The sequence below is a fragment of the Staurois parvus genome, unplaced genomic scaffold (assembly GCF_062004578.1).
Source record: "Staurois parvus isolate SC_StPar_1 unplaced genomic scaffold, SC_StPar_1.0 ptg000296l, whole genome shotgun sequence".
NCBI classification, from domain to species: domain Eukaryota; kingdom Metazoa; phylum Chordata; class Amphibia; order Anura; family Ranidae; genus Staurois; species Staurois parvus.
Genome location: NW_028318092.1, coordinates 41,395 through 59,117, shown reverse-complemented (window position 1 = coordinate 59,117; position 17,723 = coordinate 41,395).

Sequence of the window (17,723 nt, the reverse complement as noted above, 5' to 3'; positions counted from 1 at the left end):
ATTGTTGGTGTCAGGGGGAGGAATAGTGCCCCATTGTTGGCATCAGGGGGAGAAATAGTGCCCCATTGTTGGCGTCAGGGGGAGGAAAAGTGCCCCATTGTTGGCGTCAGGGGGAGGAATAGTGCCCCATTGTTGGCGTCAGGGGGAGGAATAGTGCCCCATTGTTGGCGTCAGAGGGCAGAATAGTGCCCCATTGTTGGCGTCAGGGGGAGGAATAGTGCCCCATTGTTGGCGTCAGAGGGCAGAATAGTGCCCCATTGTTGGCGTCAGGGGGAGGAATAGTGCCCCATTGTTGGCATCAGGGGGAGGAATAGTGCCCCATTGTTGGCATCAGGGGGAGGAATGGTGTCCCATTGTTGGTATCAGGGGGAGGAATAGTGCCCCATTGTTGGTATCAGTTGGAAGAATACTGCCTTACATTGGCCAAGTCTTCTTCTGGTCATTGATGAGTGTGTGATCTCACATTGTCCAAGTCTTCTTCTGGTCATTAATGAGTGTGTGATCTCACATTGTCCAAGTCTTCTTCTGGTCATTAATGAGTGTGTGATCTTACATTGGCCAAGTCTTCTTCTGGTCATTAATGAGTGTGTGATCTCACATTGTCCAAGTCTTCTGGTCATTAATGAGTGTGTGATCTTACATTGGCCAAGTCTTCTTCTGGTCATTAATGAGTGTGTGGTCTTACATTGGCCAAGTCTTCTTCTGGTCATTAATGAGTGTGTGATCTCACATTGTCCAAGTCTTCTTCTGGTCATAAATGAGTGTGTGATCTCACATTGTCCAAGTCTTCTTCTGGTCATTAATGAGTGTGTGATCTCACATTGTCCAAGTCTTCTTCTGGTCATTAATGAGTGTGTGATCTCACATTGTCCAAGTCTTCTTCTGGTCATTAATGAGTGTGTGATCTCACATTGTCCAAGTCTTCTTCTGGTCATTAATGAGTGTGTGATCCTGTGTCAGAGCTCAAGGGCAGCTTTTTAATGATAAAAGGCGTAGCTTCTCTAATAATTGATCCTGTCTCTATATATTGTGATATGTTAGGTATTTATTCACGCAGATTTAAAAACTTACTCACAGGTCCACATGAAGAATATATAGAAGACATTTTGTTTATTCTCTCCAGGCCATATCCATAGATTTGGGGTTTTTGGTGGCTCATAGTAATTTCCTGTGTTAGGTGGCTTCTCCATGACCAGGTGCTGCAGAGTCTCAGAGCCGTTCTATGTGACAATGGAAGACGAATTACCTGGACTGAGTCATAGTTTTGAACTGTAAAATGTACTTTCCAGGAAGGCCTCCCTGATACGTTCAAAGTACTAATTATAGAATAGGAAATAGCAGCATGACACCAGCAGTTCTTACATAATTTTGTTTCATTTCCACATGGAGTCATCTGTCATGCTGTGTTTGGAAAGTATACTATTGGCACATTTGTGTTGGTTTCTCTACGTAATGCCAGAAAATTAAATTTTTGTTCTTCTTTTCTGTTGCTCGTGCACATGAAGCAGCAGGTGGGTGTTGGCTAATTACTGTATCTGACTTCTGGAGTTGTCCTCATAATATTACCTCATACATCCTTCTGTTACATGGAGAATGGACCAACAGGACACGTATCTCTACCAGACAAATAAATGTGAATGAGGAACATCGGGACTGAGCTTTCACCCAACAGTTCTGTACATTCCCAGGACATCCACTGCCAGCTCATTCTCCGCTCATAAATCCGACAGAGTTGCTTTATATCCTTTTTATATTTAGATATTTAGAAACAGTCTATGGATACAAATCAATCCAAGCCATCGTCCTGTACCACCATCCCTAAATATCTACATACTACACTTGGACCAAGAGGGACTCTGTAGGTCCTGAACTTCAATCCAACACGTTCCATCAATCAAAAGTCTTTATAATATTTTATATTTTCATGTGTTCATACCATTCATGTGTTCATACCGCTCATGTGTTCATACCGTTCATGTGTTCATACCACTCATGTGTTCATACCACTCATGTGTTCATACCACTCATGTGTTCATATCGCTCATGTGTTCATACCGTTCATGTGTTCATACCGTTCATGTGTTCATACCACTCATGTGTTCATACCACTCATGTGTTCATATCGCTCATGTGTTCATACCGTTCATGTGTTCATACCGTTCATGTGTTCATACCACTCATGTGTTCATACCACTCATGTGTTCATACCGCTCATGTGTTCATACCATTCTTGTATTCATATCGCTCATGTGTTCATACCATTCTTGTGTTCATACCGTTCATGTGTTCATACCACTCGTGTTCATACCGTTCATGTGTTCATACCACTCGTGTTCATACCGTTCTTGTGTTCATACCGTTCATATTTTCATACCGCTCATGTGTTCATACCGTTCTTGTGTCCATACCATTCATGTGTTCATACCGCTCTTCTGTTCATACCGTTCATGTGTTCATACCGTTCTTGTGTCCATACCATTCATGTGTTCATACCGCTCTTGTGTTCATACCGCTCTTGTGTTCATACCGTTCTTGTGTCCATACCATTCATGTGTTCATACCGCTCTTGTGTTCATACCGCTCTTGTGTTCATACCGTTCTTGTGTCCATACCATTCATGTGTTCATACCGCTCTTGTGTTCATACCGCTCATGTGTTCATACCGTTCATGTGTTCATACCATTCTTATGTCCATACCATTCATGTGTTCATACCGCTCTTGTGTTCATACCGTTCATGTGTTCATACCGTTCTTGTGTTCATACCGTTCATGTGTTCATACCTCTCTTGTGTTCATACCGCTCTTGTGTTCATACCGGTCATGTGTTCATACCGCTCTTGTGTTCATACCGCTCATGTGTTCATACCGTTCTTGTGTTCATACCGCTCTTGTGTTCATACCGCTCTTGTGTTCATACCGCTCATGTGTTCATACCGTTCTTGTGTCCATACCATTCATGTGTTCATACCGCTCTTGTGTTCATACCACTCATGTGTTCATACCTCTCATGTGTTCATACCGCTCATGTGTTCATACCGTTCATGTGTTCATACCATTCTTGTGTTCATACCGTTCATACCGCTCATGTGTTCATACCGTTCATGTGTTCATATATGCACAGACCCCAACACAGTCCTCCCAGCGCACCCCTTCAGTCTTCACCTATAGAATACATCCAGACACAGCATAATTGTGAGACAGATCCCTCCCGACACACCTATAGGAAAGCCATTCCCCTCCTCCCTTCCCTCCTGTCCCCTCCCCTGCGGTCTCTGAGGGTTGGCTGGACTCCAGACAGGCAGCTATGGCCCGGTGGTTGAGAACCATGCGTCTAATGTATGGAGCACAGCAGTGAGATAAGTTTCATATTCTGTGTTACAGCTATGATGGTTACAGTACAATAATCTTTACTAATAATAATACTTTGCAAGAAACACAAACTCTGCTGGGTACACCTGCACACTGTGGCACTATTTATCCAGTTGCTGGGGCCATCCTACTCTGGATGGCTTGGGACCACCATGAGTACAGACCAGCAACTGGAATGAATGGTGCTTCAGCATATGTGAGCTCCAGGCACAGAACCTGGCCAGGATGTCTGATCACCAAGGCTGTGCATCACTGGGTAGGGACACATGATGGAGAACTCACCACCAGGTTGGGAGGTATCTTAGTTTGCAAGGTACAATGAGGGCATTATATTTACTACATTTTTCCAGATTTTTCCCATGGCATTCATTCCTCTTCACATGACATATCTGATAGAATTTGGCATTTGTAATCTCCTGTGCTTACTGAAACTATCTCTAAATGAGTATATAATCTTACATTGGCCAAGTCTTCTGGTCATTAATGAGTGTGGGATCTTACATAGTCCAAGTCTTCTTCTGGCCATTAATGAGTGTGTGACCTTACATTGGCCAAGTCTTCTTCTGGTCATTAATGAGTGTGTGATCTCACATTGGCCAAGTCTTCTTCTGGTCATTAATGAGTGTGGGATCTCACATTGGCCAAGTCTTCTTCTGGTCATTAATGAGTGTGGGATCTTACATAGTCCAAGTCTTCTTCTGGCCATTAATGAGTGTGTGACCTTACATTGTCCAAGTCTTCTTCTGGTCATTAATGAGTGTGTGATCTTACATTGGCCAAGTCTTCTTCTGGTCATAAATGAGTGTGTGATCTCACATTGTCCAAGTCTTTTTCTGGTCATAAATGAGTGTGTGATCCTGTGTCAGAGCTCAAGGGCAGCTTTTTAATGATAAAAGATGTAGCCTCTCTAAGAAATGATCCTGTCTCTATATATTGTGATATGTTAGGTATTTATTCACACAGATTTGAAAAGTTACTGAGAGGTCCACATGAAGAATATATAGAAGACATTTTGTTTATTCTCTCCAGGCCATATCCATAGATTTGGGGTTTTTGGTGGCTCATAGTAATTTCCTGTGTTAGGTGGCTTCTCCATGACCAGGTGCTGCAGAGTCTCAAAGCCGTTCTATGTGACAATGGAAGACGAATTACCTGGAATGAGTCATAGTTTTGAAATGTAAAATGTTCTCTCCGGAAGGCATCCCTGATACGTTCCAAATACTAATTATAGAATAGGAAATAGCAGCATGACACCAGCAGTTCTTACATAATTTTCTGTTTCATTTCCGCATGGAGTCATCTGTTATGCTGTGTTTGGAAAGTATACTATTGGCACATTTGTGTTGGTTTCTCTAAGTAATACCAGGAAATTCAATTTTTGTTCTTCTTTTCTGTTGCTCGTGCACATGAAGCAGCAGGTGGGTGTTGGCTAATTATCTGACTTCTGGAGTTCTACTCATAATATTACCTCATACATCCTTCTGTTACATGGAGAATGGACCAACAGGACACGTATCTCTACCAGACAAATAAATGTGAATGAGGAACATCGGGACTGAGCTTTCACCCAATAGTGCTGTACATTCCCAGGACATCCACTGCCAGCTCATTCTCCGCTCATAAATCCGACAGAGGTGCTTTAAATCCTTTTTATACTTAGATATTTAGATACAGTCTATGGATACAAATCAATCCAAGCCATCGTCCTGTACCACCATCCCTAAATCCCTAAATATCTACATACTACACTTGGACCAAGAGGGACTTTGAAGGTCCTGAACTTCAATCCAACACGTTCCATCAATTAAAAGTCTTTATAATATTTTATAAAGGGATAAATGAGTTTAAAAACCAACATACACTTTATTATATCATGGCACATAACTCCTCCTAGACGTAACCCCCACTTCCTACCATTATATTATCACCTTCATGACACCATGTTAATAGGTCAGCTCTTGGTAATAATATCCAAACCATCACTTGTTGTACCCAATCAAGGTGTATGACACATCTGGATCTCCTTCAAAAAGGTACCGGAACCAGTCCACAATCCTAATAAAGGAGATGGAGTGCTGCAGCGACATTGTACTTGTCTAGTCCATCAGTTAGGAGCACGTGGTGGGAAGGCTTGAGGAACAAAAGTCTACACAGAGATTGGAGATTGCCAACACAGACATAGGAGATTGCCAATTTACATAATTAGATGTACAGTGCATCCAGAAAGTATTCCCAGCCAGGGGCGGACTGACCATTTGGAAACTCGAGCACTGGCCAAGGGCCTGGGGTCAGTAGGGGGCCCCATTACATGCCCCTGGTACCTTTTTCATAGGCTTTTTTGAGTTTGGGCAAGGACACAGGGGCCCCATGATCCCCTATTGCCCGGGGGCCCCATGAGTTGTCAGTCCGCCCCTGTTCCCAGCGCTTAACTTTTGCCACATTTTGTTATGTTACAGCCTTATTCAAAAATGGATTAAATTCATTTTTTTCCTCAACATTCTACAAACATAACCCCATAATGACCACATGAAAGAAGTTTGTTTTGAAATCTTTGCAATTTATAAAAAACGAAAAAAAACCCCATGTACATAAGTATTCCCAGCCTTTGCCATGACACTCAAAATTAAGCTTTGGTGCATGCTGTTCCCATGGATCATCCTTGAGATGTTTCCACATCTTGATTGGAGTCCACCTGTGGGACGTTCAGGAGATTGAAGTCCACCTGTGGGACATTCAGTGGATTGAAGTCCACCTGTGGGACATTCAGTGGATTGGGGTCCACCTGTAGGACATTCAGTGGATTGGACATGATTAGGAAAGGCATGCACCTGTCTATAGAAGGTCCCACAGGTAACAGTGCATGTCAGAGAACAAACCAAGCCATGAAGTCCAAGGAATTGTCCATAGACCTCCGAGACAGGATTGTATCAAGGCACAGATCTGGGGAAGGGTACATAAAAATTTCTGCAGCATTGAAGGTCCCAATGAGCACAGTGGTCTCCATCATCCGTAAATGGAAGAAGTTTGGAACCACCAGGAATCTTCCTAGCGTGGGCTGTCTGACAAAATGAGTAATCGAGGGAGAAGGGCCTTAGTCATGGAGGTAACCAAGCACCCGATGGTTACTCTGAAAGAGCTCCAACATTTCTCTGTGGAGAGAGGAGAACCTTCCAGAAGAACAACCATCTCTGCAGCACTCCACCAATCAGGCCTGTATGGTATAGAGTGGCCAGACGGAAGCCACTCCTCAGTAAAAGGCAAATGGAAGCCCGCCTGGAGTTTGCCAAAAGGCACCTGAGGGACTCTCAGACCATGAGAAACAAAACTCTCTGCTCTGATGAAACAAAGATTGAAATCTTTGGCCTGAATGCCAAGCATCATGTCTGGAGGAAACCAAGCACCGCCCACCACCTGGCCAATACCATCCCTACAGTGAAGCATGGTGGTGGCACCATCATGCTGTGGGGATGTTTTTCAGCGGCAGGAACTGGGAGACTAATCAGGATGGAGGAAAGATGAATGCAGCAATGTACAGAGTCATCCTTGATTGAAAACCTGTTCCAAAGCACTCTGGACCTCAGACTGGGGCGACGGTTCATCTTTCAACAGGACAACGACCCTAAGCACACAGCCCACCTAACAAGGGAGTGGCTACGGGCCAACGATGGGAATGTCCTGGAGTGGCCCAGCCAGAGCCCAGACTTGAACCCAATTGAACATCTCTGGAGAGATCTGAAAATGGCTGTCCACCGACACTCCCCATCCAACGTGATGGAGCTTGAGAGGTCCTGCAAAGAAGAATGGGAGAAATCGCCCAAAAATAGGTGTGCCGAGCTTGCAGCATCATACTCAGAACGACTCGAGGCTGGAATGGGGGCTAAAGGGGCTTCACAAAGTATGGAGCAAAGGCTGGGAATACTTATGTACATGGGGGGGGGCTGGGAATACTTATGTACATGGGGGGGGGCTGGGAATACTTATGTACATGGGGGGGGCTGGGAATACTTATGTACATGGGGGGGGGGGGGCTGGGAATACTTATGTACATGGGTTTTTTTTTTTTGTTTTTTTTTTTTTAATAAACTGCAAAGATTTCAAAACGAACTTCTTTCATGTTGCCATTATGGGGTATTTTATGTAGAATGTTGGGAAAAAAATGAATTTAATCCATCTTGGAATAAGGACGTAACATGACAAAATGTGGCAAAAGGTAAGTCCTGGGGATACTTTCTGGACGCTCCGTATATTACAGATAAGAGTCCATTCTGGAAGGATGGCTCGGAAATGGCACCGGATATTGTTAATCTCGGGGAATCTGCACCCTACACCCTCTAAATATAGGGAGAAAACGTCAAGTTTTTTTAAAGCAACTTTAGCCAGAGCCGCTCAGTGAGTGAAATACGGAGTTAACACTTTTGCCGGATTTTGTTGAAGTGAAAATCAGTCATTTCAAGGAAAATCGTTGTTGCCAAAATCCCTCGTCTCACCCCTCATTATGGCCATTTCTGTGATATTCATGTGAATTGTGGTAACGGCAGAGAACATGATGAAGTGGCCTCCATTGGGGATGGGCCAATCAATTTCCATGAGTCAGTGTGCCGGGTCGATCTGGAGTTAGCCAGAACCTGCGCCATGGTTCTATATGAGTAATGGCCATACACAAAGGATGAACCTTCCGTGTGACCTGAAGAGCAAATAATGAGAGGAGGGGTTTTATCGGATTTATTTCTCAGCTTTTTCCTTGTTCCTTAACCTGAAATAATATACATGACTGTTTCTTAATAATCAGTTCTGGGAGAAGGTCCTTCTCCACCCATCCTGAAGGTGCCAACGTGCTCCACCCCCACCACTGGTGTATTTCCAAGGTAAGGGAAGAAAGAGAGCACATAGGGAGGTAAAATGTAATAATACATTGATTTTCATGCAGGGTGTGGTCCTTTAACCCTTCCAGCCCTCAGAGGAACCGGAGTCTCTAAGAGGTAAAGCAATGGTAAATCTTGGACCTCTGTTGGCAGACGGATCGGGGCTGTGCCCATATTCCGGTGGGGGAACGTTATCACAGCCTACTCATTCTGAATGGACGGCCAATCCCCCCACATGGCTAAATCTTGGACCTCTGTAGGCAGACGGATCGGGGCTGTGCCCATATTCCGGTGGGGGAACGTTATCACAGCCTACTCATTCTGAATGGATGGCCAACCCCCCCACATGGCTAAATCTTGGACCTCTGTAGGCAGACAGATCGGGGCTGTGCCCATATTCTGGTGGGGGAACGTTATCACAGCCTACTCATTCTGAATGGATGGCCAACCCCCCCACATGGCTAAATCTTGGACCTCTGCAGGCAGACGGATCGGAGCTGTGCCCATATTCTGGTGAGGGAACGTTATCACAGCCTACTCATTCTGAATAGACCGCCAATCCCCCCAACATGGCTAAATCTTGGACCTCTGTAGGCAGACGGATCGGGGCTGTGCCCATATTCTGGTGGGGGAACGTTGTCACAGCCTACTCATTCTGAATGGATGGCCAATCCCCCCACATGGCTAAATCTTGGACCTCTGCAGTAAAACAGCCGTGTGATGCTTCGTGTGTCTGAGGAAAGACCATGCCAACGTGCCGCCAAGAAAAATACCTTCTATAGAAAAAGGATTTCCAAGTAGTCAAAATCAACAATTGCTGAAGTTGCACCCATCATAAAAAGCCCCCGTCATGCCAAAGTGCCCTCCATAAAAATACCCATCATGCCAAAGTACCCTCCATAAAAAGTACCCGTCATGCCAAAGTGCCCTCCATAAAAAGTACCTGTCATGCCAAAGTGCCCTTCATAAAAAGTACCCGTCATGCCAAAGTACCCTCCATAAAAAGTACCCGTCATGCCAAAGTGCCCTCCATAAAAAGTACCCGTCATGCCAAAGTACCCTCCATAAAAAGTACCCGTCATGCTAAAGTGCCCTCCATAAAAAGCATCCATCATGCCAAAGTGCCCTCCATAAAAAGTACCCGTAGTCCATCTATGGTGTGTGATTGGTCGGACCTCTAGTCCATCTATGGTGCGTGATTGGTCGGACCTCTAGTCCATCTATGGTCTGTGATTGGTCGGAGCTCTAGTCCATCTATGGTGTGTGATTGGTCAGACCTCTAGTCCATCTATGGTGTGTGATTGGTCGGACCTCTAGTCCATCTATGGTGTGTGATTGGTCAGACCTCTAGTCCATCTATGGTGTGTGATTGGTCGGACCTCTAGTCCATCTATGGTGTGTGATTGGTCGGACCTCTAGTCCATCTATGGTGTGTGATTGGTCGGACCTCTAGTCCATCTATGGTGTGTGATTGGTCGGACCTCTAGTCCATCTATGGTGTGTGATTGGTCAGACCTCTAGTCCATCTATGGTGTGTGATTGGTCAGACCTCTAGTCCATCAATGGTGTGTGATTGGTCGGAGCTCTAGTCCATCTATGGTGTGTGATTGGTCGGAGCTCTAGTCCATCTATGGTGTGTGATTGGTCGGACCTCTAGTCCATCTATGGTGTGTGATTGGTCGGAGCTCTAGTCCATCTATGGTGTGTGATTGGTCGGACCTCTAGTCCATCTATGGTGTGTGATTGGTTGGAGCTCTAATCTCGGTATGTTGTGTGATCCTAGCTAGGCCTCGTTCATACATGACATACTACAGTGTACACCCATACAGGGCCGTGTTTTCCCCCACAGGGAAGGTACAGGTGTTCCATGCCACGCTGTGCAGGAGGTCCCATGCATGTCAGGAGGGGCGCAGTGGCTGCATGGAGATGGCCTCCATGTGGGTTCCGGTCCCCAGACGCAGCCGGTGAACATTGTGGATTGAAGGTCATTTCTCTGTTTTCCCAGATAAAAGCCTCTTCTCAGCCCGAGTTGTCTCTATGAAAGATGTTGGTCACCGTCCACCATGGAGAACCCCTAACCCCTGATGAAGGGGAGACACCGGAACCCCGGAATAGCTGAACACATTGCCATGGTCTAATGGACATCTTTGATTGAGAACCATCTGTCCATTCTCTCCTTTATTAGGCTCCCCCCTGGATTGAGGTCGGGGTTCCCCTTTCCTCTGGGCCACCACTTCTGTGTACGTGAGCCATCTCTGGGCATCTCTGGCCGTCTCTGGCCGTCTATGGGCATCTCTGGCCGTCTATGGCCGTCTCTGGGCGTCTATGGCCGACTCTGGCCGTCTATGGGCATCTCTGGCTGTCTCTGGCTGTCTCTGGGCATCTCTGGCCGTCTCTGGCCGTCTATGGGCGTCTCTGGCCGTCTATGGGCGTCTCTGGCCGTCTCTGGCTGTCTCTGGGCGTCTCTGGCCGTTTATGGGTGTCTCTGGCCTTCTATTGGTGTCTCTGGCCTTCTATTGGCATCTCTGGCCATCTATGGGCGTCTCTGGCTGTCTCTGGGTGTCTCTGGCCATCTATGGCCATCTCTGGCCGTCTATGGGCGTCTCTGGCCGTCTATGGGCGTCTCTGGCCGTCTATGGCCGTCTCTGGCCATCTATGGGTGTCTCTGGCCATCTATGGGCGTCTCTGGCCGTCTCTGGCTGTCTCTGGCCGTCTATGGCTGTCTCTGGCCGTCTATGGCTGTCTCTGGCCTTCTATTGGAGTCTCTGGCCGTCTATGGGCGTCTCTGGCCGTCTATGGCCGTCTCTGGGTGTCTCTGGCCGTCTATGGGTGTCTCTGGCCGTCTATGGGCATCTCTGGCTGTCTATGGCCGTCTATGGCCGTCTATGGCCGTCTCTGGCTGTCTATGGCCGTCTCTGGCCGTCTCTGGCCGTCTCTGGCTGTCTATGGCCGTCTCTGGCCGTCTCTGGCCGTCTCTGGCCGTCTATGGCTGTCTATGGCCGTCTCTGGGACTTTCCTGGATTCTTTTCTTCTTCCTGAAACATTGAAACTGGCCATGCTGACCTGAATATTGTGAATATCCCCTCCTCCCCCACCCAGGTAACAATACCTGATATCCCAGGATCCCTCACCCCATCATCACAATGTGAAGGAGGTCCCTGAGATGACAGAGGGAACCTGAGTGTGGGAATTGTGCCAGAATCCCCGGCGGGGGTAACCCAATCCACGTCTCTCAGGTGTGGGGTCATGTGTGTTTGTGGTGATTCTATTCTATATATATCTGTGTTATCTCTGCCATTATATTGCTGCAATTACAAGGAAGCTGAACGACCCGACGAGGCAGATAATCGTCACAACGACTTCCTGGCTGAACATGGAGGAAGAGAGCAAAAGGAAAATCCAGAAGAGGCTCAATAATACAAATCTTTAATAACCCGATTATGTAGAATCCCGAGACGTCTACATGTACCGTGTCATCCATGACTCTATTACCACCTACAGGCTCCATGTACCGTGTCATCCATGACTCCGTTACCACCTACAGGCTCCATGTACCGTGTCATCCATGACTCTATTACCACCTACAGGCTCCATGTACCGTGTCATCCATGACTCCATTACCACCTACAGGCTCCATGTACAGTGTCATCCATGGCTCTATTACCACCTACAGGCTCCATGTACCGTGTCATCCATGACTCTATTACCACCTACAGGCTCCATGTACCGTGTCATCCATGACTCTATTACCACCTACAGGCTCCATGTACCGTGTCATCCATGACTCTGTTACCACCTACAGGCTCCATATACCGTGTCATCCATGGCTCGGTTACCACCTACAGACTCCATGTACCGTGTCATCCATGACTCTATTACCACCTACAGACTCCATGTACCGTGTCATCCATGACTCTATTACCACCTACAGGCTCCATGTACCGTGTCATCCATGACTCTATTACCACCTACAGGCTCCATGTACCGCGTCATCCATGACTCTATTACCACCTACAGACTCCATGTACCGCGTCATCCATGACTCTATTACCACCTACAGGCTCCATGTACCGCGTCATCCATGACTTTATTACCACCTACAGGCTCCATGTACCGCGTCATCCATGACTCTATTACCACCTACAGGCTCCATGTACCGTGTCATCCATGACTCCGTTACCACATACAGACTCCATGTACCGTGTCATCCATGACTCTATTACCACCTACAGACCTCTAGTCCATCAATGGTGTGTGATTGGTCGGAGCTCTAGTCCATCTATGGTGTGTGTGATTGGTCGGAGCTCTAGTCCATCTATGGTGTGTGATTGCTCAGAGCTCTAGTCCATCTATGGTGTGTGATTGGTCAGACCTCTAGTCCATCTATGGTGTGTGATTGGTCGGAGCTCTAGTCCATCAATGGTGTGTGATTGGTCGGACCTCTAGTCCATCTATGGTGTGTGATTGGTCGGACCTCTAGTCCATCTATGGTGTGTGATTGGTCAGACCTCTAGTCCATCTATGGTGTGTGATTGGTCGGACCTCTAGTCCATCTATGGTGTGTGATTGGTCAGACCTCTAGTCCATCTATGGTGTGTGATTGGTCAGACCTCTAGTCCATCTATGGTGTGTGATTGGTCGGACCTCTAGTCCATCTATGGTGTGTGATTGGTTGGAGCTCTAATCTCGGTATGTTGTGTGATCCTAGCTAGGCCTCGTTCATACATGACATACTACAGTGTACACCCATACAGGGCCGTGTTTTCCCCCACAGGGAAGGTACAGGTGTTCCATGCCACCCTGTGCAGGAGGTCCCATGCATGTCAGGAGGGGCGCAGTGGCTGCACGGAGATGGCCTCCATGTGGGTTCCGGTCCCCAGACGCAGCCGGTGAACATTGTGGATTGAAGATCATTTCTCTGTTTTCCCAGATAAAAGCCTCTTCTCAGCCCGAGTTGTCTCTATGAAAGATGTTAGTCACCGTCCACCATGGAGAACACCTAACCCCTGATGAAGGGGAGACACCGGAACCCCGGAATAGCTGAACACATTGCCATGGTCTAATGAACATCTTTGATTGAGAACCATCTGTCCATTCCCTCCTTTATTAGGCTCCCCCCTGGATTGAGGTCGGGGTTCCCCTTTCCTCTGGGCCACCACTTCTGTGTACGTGAGCCATCTCTGGGCATCTCTGGCCGTCTCTGGCCGTCTATGGGCATCTCTGGCCGTCTATGGCCGTCTCTGGGCGTCTATGGCCGACTCTGGCCGTCTATGGGCATCTCTGGCCGTCTCTGGCCGTCTCTGGGCATCTGTGGCCGTCTCTGGCCGTCTCTGGGTGTCTATGGCCGTCTATTGGCATCTCTGGCCGTCTATGGGCGTCTCTGGCCGTCTATGGCCATCTCTGAGTGTCTCTGGCCATCTATGGGTGTCTCTGGCCGTCTATGGGCGTCTCTGGCCGTCTCTGGCCGTCTATGGGCGTCTCTGGCCATCTCTGGCCATCTATGGGCGTCTATGGGCATCTCTGGCCGTCTATGGCTGTCTATGGGTGTCTCTGGCCGTCTATGAGCGTCTCTGGCCATCTCTGGCCGTCTCTGGCCGTCTATGGGCGTCTCTGGCCGTCTATGGGCGTCTCTGGCCGTCTATGGCCATCTATGGGTGTCTCTGGCCATCTATGGCCGTCTATGGGTGTCTCTGGCCATCTATGGCCGTCTATGGCCGACTCTGGCTGTCTATGGCCGTCTATGGGTGTCTCTGGCCATCTCTGGCTGTCTATGGCCGTCTATGGGCGTCTCTGGCCGTCTTTGGGCATCTCTGGCTGTCTCTGGCCGTCTCTGGCTGTCTATGGCCGTCTCTGGCTGTCTATGGCCGTCTATGGCCGTCTATGGCCGTCTATGGCCGTCTATGGCCGTCTATGGCCGTCTATGGCCGTCTATGGCCGTCTATGGCCGTCTATGGGCGTCTCTGGCCGTCTCTGGCCATCTATGGGCATCTCTGGCCGTCTATGGCCGTCTCTGGGCGTCTATGGCTGACTCTGGCCGTCTATGGGCATCTCTGGCCGTCTCTGGCCGTCTCTGGGCATCTGTGGCCGTCTCTGGCCGTCTCTGGGCGTCTCTGGCCGTCTCTGGGTGTCTATGGCCGTCTATTGGCATCTCTGGCCGTCTATGGGCGTCTCTGGCCGTCTATGGCCATCTCTGAGTGTCTCTGGCCATCTATGGGTGTCTCTGGCCGTCTATGGGCGTCTCTGGCCGTCTATGGGCGTCTCTGGCCATCTATGGGCGTCTATGGGCATCTCTGGCCGTCTATGGCTGTCTATGGGTGTCTCTGGCCGTCTATGAGCGTCTCTGGCCATCTCTGGCCGTCTCTGGCCGTCTATGGGCGTCTCTGGCCGTCTATGGGCGTCTCTGGCCGTCTATGGCCATCTATGGGTGTCTCTGGCCATCTATGGCCGTCTATGGGTGTCTCTGGCCATCTATGGCCGTCTATGGCCGTCTATGGGTGTCTCTGGCCATCTCTGGCTGTCTATGGCCGTCTATGGGCGTCTCTGGCCGTCTCTGGCTGTCTTTGGGCATCTCTGGCCGTCTCTGGCCGTCTCTGGCTGTCTATGGCCGTCTCTGGCTGTCTATGGCCTTCTATGGCCGTCTATGGCCGTCTATGGGCGTCTATGGGCGTCTATGGGCGTCTCTGGCCGTCTCTGGCCGTCTCTGGCCGTCTATGGGCGTCTCTGGCCGTCTATGGCCGTCTATGGCCGTCTATGGCTGTCTCTGGCCGTCTATGGGCATCTCTGGCTGTCTATGGCCGTCTATGGCTGTCTATGGCTGTTTATGGCCGTCTCTGGGACTTTCCTGGATTCTTTTCTTCTTCCTGAAACATTGAAACTGGCCATGCTGACCTGAATATTGTGAATATCCCCTCCTCCCCCACCCAGGTAACAATACCTGATATCCCAGAATCCCTCACCCCATCATCACAATGTGAAGGAGGTCCCTGAGATGACAGAGGGAACCTGAGTGTGGGAATTGTGCCAGAATCCCCGGCGGGGGAAACCCAATCCACGTCTCTCAGGTGTGGGTCATGTGGTTTGTGTTGAACCCGCGCTGATTCTATATATATCTGTGTTATCTCTGCCATTATATTGCTGCAATTACAAGGAAGCTGAACGACCCGACGAGGCAGATAATCGTCACAACGACTTCTTGGCTGAACATGGAGGAAGAGAGCAAAAGGAAAATCCAGAAGAGGCTCAATAATACAAATCTTTATTAACCCGACCGTGTGCAATCCCGAGACGTCTACATGTACCGTGTCATCCATGACTCCATTACCACCTACAGGCTCCATGTGCCGTGTCATCCATGACTCTGTTACCACCTACAGACTCCATGTACCGTGTCATCCATGACTCTGTTACCACCTACAGGCTCCATGTACCGTGTCATCCATGGCTCGGTTACCACCTACAGGCTCCATGTACCGCGTCATCCATGACTCTATTACCACCTACAGGCTCCATGTACCGCGTCATCCATGACTCTATTACCACCTACAGGCTCCATGTACCGCGTCATCCATGACTCTATTACCACCTACAGGCTCCATGTACCGCGTCATCCATGACTCTATTACCACCTACAGGCTCCATGTACCGCGTCATCCATGACTCTATTACCACCTACAGGCTCCATGTACAGTGTCATCCATGGCTCTATTACCACCTACAGGCTCCATGTGCCGTGTCATCCATGACTCTGTTACCACCTACAGGCTCCATGTACCGTGTCATCCATGACTCTATTACCACCTACAGGCTCCATGTACCGTGTCATCCATGACTCTGTTACCACCTACAGGCTCCATGTACCGTGTCATCCATGACTATATTACCACCTACAGGCTCCATGTACCGTGTCATCCATGACACTGTTACCACCTACAGGCTCCATGTACCGTGTCATCCATGACTCTATTACCACCTACAGGCTCCATGTACCGTGTCATCCATGGCTCGGTTACCACCTACAGGCTCCATGTACCGCGTCATCCATGACTCTATTACCACCTACAGGCTCCATGTACCGCGTCATCCATGACTCTATTACCACCTACAGGCTCCATGTACCGCGTCATCCATGACTCTATTACCACCTACAGGCTCCATGTACCGCGTCATCCATGACTCTATTACCACCTACAGGCTCCATGTACCGCGTCATCCATGACTCTATTACCACCTACAGGCTCCATGTACCGTGTCATCCATGACTCTATTACCACCTACAGGCTCCATGTACCGTGTCATCCATGACTCTATTACCACCTACAGACTCCATGTACCGTGTCATCCATGACTCTATTACCACCTACAAGCTCCATGTACCGTGTCATCCATGACTCTATTACCACCTACAGGCTCCATGTACCGTGTCATCCATGACTCTATTACCACCTACAGGCTCCATGTACAGTGTCATCCATGGCTCTATTACCACCTACAGGCTCCATGTGCCGTGTCATCCATGACTCTGTTACCACCTACAGGCTCCATGTACCGTGTCATCCATGACTCTATTACCACCTACAGGCTCCATGTACCGTGTCATCCATGACTCTATTACCACCTACAGGCTCCATGTACAGTGTCATCCATGGCTCTATTACCACCTACAGGCTCCATGTACCGTGTCATCCATGACTCTATTACCACCTACAGGCTCCATGTACCGTGTCATCCATGACTCTGTTACCACCTACAGGCTCCATGTACCGCGTCATCCATGACTCTATTACCACCTAAAGGCTCCATGTACCGTGTCATCCATGGCTCGGTTACCACCTACAGACTCCATGTACCGTGTCATCCATGACTCTGTTACCACCTACAGGCTCCATGTACCGTGTCATCAATGACTCTATTACCACCTACAGACTCCATGTACCGTGTCATCCATGACTCTATTACCACCTACAGACTCCATGTACCGTGTCATCAATGACTCTATTACCACCTACAGACTCCATGTACCGTGTCATCCATGACTCTATTACCACCTACAGACCTCTAGTCCATCAATGGTGTGTGATTGGTCGGAGCTCTAGTCCATCTATGGTGTGTGATTGGTCGGACCTCTAGTCCATCTATGGTGTGTGATTGGTCGGACCTCTAGTCCATCTATGGTGTGTGATTGGTCGGAGCTCTAGTCCATCTATGGTGTGTGATTGGTCGGAGCTCTAGTCCATCTATGGTGTGTGATTGGTCAGACCTCTAGTCCATCTATGGTGTATGATTGGTCAGACCTCTAGTCCATCTATGGTGTGTGATTGGTCAGACCTCTAGTCCATCTATGGTGTGTGATTGGTCGGAGCTCTAGTCCATCTATGGTGTGTGATTGGTCGGAGCTCTAGTCCATCTATGGTGTGTGATTGGTCAGACCTCTAGTCCATCTATGGTGTATGATTGGTCAGACCTCTAGTCCATCTATGGTGTGTGATTGGTCG